Below are 4,055 nucleotides of genomic sequence, written 5' to 3'. Positions count from 1 at the left end.
GCAGGGCCTTTTAAAAAACGTGAAACCAGATCGTAAATTATGCAAAATATTTTTGTGTGCTGATTGTTTATTTATTCAAGCAACGCTTGTTGCACAGTTTATTGCCTATTGTATTTCATTTCACACTAGTCTAGATGGCCCATGGAATGCCCACTTCATTTTACTTTGAAAGTTGAAGCATGGTGCTAAGTTATTGAAGGGTTCCAATGGTAATGGTATTTTAGTTATTGCAGTCATAATAGAAAGTTGGAGAAGTCATGCAAAGGCGTAATACTCGATAAATATTTGATCTTTAATCGACGTAATGTTGTAAAAAAAACGAAAAATCGCCTGAAATCGTGATGATTTCATTTTGTGACAAAGAACATGTCACTTTGCAGCAAAGATACGTATTTTCAATTAATTTGAACAGAAATGCAAATTGTTGTGGTTTGCTAGCCTACGAAAGAGGTTTTTAGATTAACAAAATAGCGGCAACTAAAAATGCTGCGCCAATGTTTTTAATGTTACATCCTAATTACTTTTATTGCATAAGACAAGATGTATGACATGGTTTTAGTAAAACACGAATAGCCTACCACGTTTTAGTTGATTACTATGGGCTCAGGTTGCAAACCTAATGCGGCCTCAGTAGTTTGACGTTGTGAAACATTAAATAAATAGTTAACAGGTGAATTTTCAAGCTGGTGACACTTTCGGCATTTTATCTTGTCGGATGTAGGACTGATAGCATGTCACACCAGGCTTGTGTCACATTTAGTATGCTTCCTTTCTGATCAGGCAATCTGAATAAGCGTTCTCATAATATTTCCATGTACGTTGCTGCCGCATTTGTGAACGTTGATTTAATGTACTTGTTGTTTTAAAGTAAAATAGTTTACTAGCACATCTTATGTTCGATGTAGATCATTTTTCATTTGCGTGTTCAGGAGTATATTGTTGTCAGCTGCAGGTTAGTTCCTTTTGTTGATGCTACAACCATATAAACAAAGCAGGTGTTTTATTCTTGTTGTTTTGTATTTTCGAACATCAGTTTTTGATAGAATAGGCGGCGTTTTGTCAATAAAAATGCTTGTAAATGTGGGTGGCTTTCTAACCCTTTTGATTCTTTTGAACTGATGTTTTTCTTTCTTGACGTTAAGTCAAGATTTTCACACGCCTGTGTCACAATAAACATTGTTGCGAAATCATCATGAGGGAGTGTTGCTTCGAGCTCATTTCAGCGGATTTGTGCAGAGAAAAATTAGTCGAAGCAAGCGTAGCATGATGACGATTGAAAGCTCTGTCGAGCAGTTTCTTGAAGGAAATGCATTTTGCAAATTGTCAGTGCGAACTCGATAGTTTGGTGTTGTTTAATCACAAAAGTTATTGCACGAAACAGCATGGAATGAGATCAACTTGAAGAATTTATAACGTACTTCATGGCTTATTCGGAAAGTTAGCAACGATCAGATGGTTATCTTGGGATGGAAGCTAAATTTGCACAGGAGCAAACAAGTTATCAATCACTATGAACATTAATTTAATTTCATGGATTGCAACCCTCCTTGTATTAGCAATAGAAAGGTTTCATATGAGAAATTAGGTCGCCTCCTGCATTTTAGGTCTCGTAACTTCAGTTTTAAATGAGTTGGCCTTCACTCTTCAGAAAAGAACTCCACCAAGTCCACAGCACATCGGTCAACCACACAATATACTTTTAACAAAATGTTTTTCATCATTTTATCAAAATTGATAGACAAAAACTAATTTGTTGTACCATAGAATGTTTTTAAGCAGTTGTAAAGTTAGCATTGAAATATTCTGCAATAAACATAAAAATTTTCATTTTATGTATATTGTAGATTTAATTTCTGATGAGGACACACGTAAGTGTCGAAAACGTTTGGGTTATTACGTTATATATTTTGTTTTTTGTGTAATACATAATGTTAAACCCGCTAAGGTTGCTTTGTTTTGCTTGTCTATAGTTCAAAAAAGCAAACTCTTTACCAAAGCTTTAAATATTCTGTTGTAGGCATCTTTTTGATAAGTTTTCCGATTTAAAATTCTGCAGAAATGATGCATCATCATCAGTACCACGAAACTGTATAATTGACTTGAAATATGTCACTTGGTGGATGCATTGTTATGTGATGTCACGCAATTGAATAAAATTTGTTATTGAATTGCCCATGACGAAATATAAATAGAGTATAATCGTACTTCATCTAAATTTCAACATTAAAGTCAAGCTAAAACAAAATTGTACAAAGTCAAGCTTATTGTAGTTAACTCCTAAATAATATTTCGCCAGACCGTTGTTGATTCATGCTCAACGAAATAATGGTAACCTATATCCTATCCCAGACAACAAATCAATCGTTTTTTACATTGCTTCAACGTCTGCAGACGAAATGACGGATTTTGCTGTCTGTCAAGTGACCTAAATCGGCGAGTTTGGTCGCACAGTTTTTATGACACAGCACTGTTATGATCAACAAAGACTTTAAATATAATGAAGATTTACAACGAAAAATAGAAACTGCAGTAGGCTACCGTATAAATGTTTTATATAGCGTTGCAAGCAGGAAAAAATCTGTCCAACGAAATAATGGTGAGTCAAGTATTTTTTAAAAAGATTGTTTTTGCAAAAGCTAAATTTTCCTCTTTGGTATTTTGGCATTGCCACCATTGTTGAAAATACTGATCTAAATGGTTTAAACAAAACCATGAAAGATAAAAACAAAAGCACAAAAAACAAATATGTTTTCATTATTGATAATAATCCAACCACATATCCTAGTTTGCGCTGTAATGCCCTAAAAACGTTAAAACAATATTGAGAAAGAATGTTTTGACGAATATCCAGATTATCACCTACCTTCTTGGTGATTGATGAATGATGATCTGGTTTCATTCCAGCGATTGTATGAAAAGCTATGGATAATGCCAATTAGGTACTATATTTGCCCATTGATTCTGTTGACGGCTCTAATTCTGGACCTGACTGCAAAACAAAACTTGCTAAGTTGACATTCTTATCTTCACCAAATAGAGGATTTCTTTATGGATATCGAGAAATACAATGATAGCTGTGATAAGAACAAATAGAAATGGTCGGCTGCTATTCTTATCGCGAGTCGCAAAGTACAATGAAAGTACGTGATGAAAGGCCAAAGAATGTTTAATTTGAAAGAACATTTTGCGTTGCACCTGGATAATCACTGCGTCTACTCTCTTTATTTTTCATATCGAGATAAATGATTACCTACACGTACCGGGCGCTTCTATTGATTCAAGGTCACAGAATAGGTCCAAACCCTCCTGGTTCGAGTTTATAATCATAGTAGAAGACATTTGCAGATGTGTTCTATGCTGTCATGAGTTAGAAAGTCAGTTTAAGGCAAACTGATTGAACATCAGTCGAAACGGCATCATTGCTTTCCAAAGGACAGATGTAGATTTTTAGAATATTTGGCTTCAATGCCAAAAGTCTTTGTTTTGGTGATGTTGTGTTTTAAAATAGAAACAATTTCGTTTTGTTGTCGACTTGAAACAAAAAGCATGAACATGTCTGCATAGCACCCAGAAAATTAAAGTAGGTAGCGAAGCTAGAATTATGTTCTTCCGAGGAAATGCCAATTACCAAGTCTTGCAATTATTTAAAACAACAGTTTTATGTTTTGAACTGAAGTATTTCATTTTGTTTTATTTCCAACCACCTAATTTTTTAAACTTTATTGCTAGCTTTGGTTAATTATGTAAAGGTAATGGGTAAAATTCTACCCCCGAAAATGTTCACATCTTTCCACTGAATAGTTTTAATTTTTTTACCAAAGGGCTATTTACCCGAGGGACTTTATCCGGGGCGATATTTATTAGGGTGGATTTTTTCCGTAAGGAGATTTACCTAGATTTATTTGCAAACCGATCCTTCCCAAAAATAAGATACAAGGAGATGCAAAATTAGCGTAAAACAAAAGTGTTACGATCGAGTCTAATGCAGAAAATATGAAATGCACAGCAGCAAGCAACAACAACTAATATTGACTTGTTTTGTAGGAGAGAAGTAT

The sequence above is a fragment of the Aplidium turbinatum genome, chromosome 8 (genome assembly GCF_918807975.1).
Source record: "Aplidium turbinatum chromosome 8, kaAplTurb1.1, whole genome shotgun sequence".
NCBI classification, from domain to species: domain Eukaryota; kingdom Metazoa; phylum Chordata; class Ascidiacea; order Aplousobranchia; family Polyclinidae; genus Aplidium; species Aplidium turbinatum.
The sequence above is the reverse complement of the archived record's forward strand: the minus strand, read 5'-3'. Positions refer to the sequence as shown.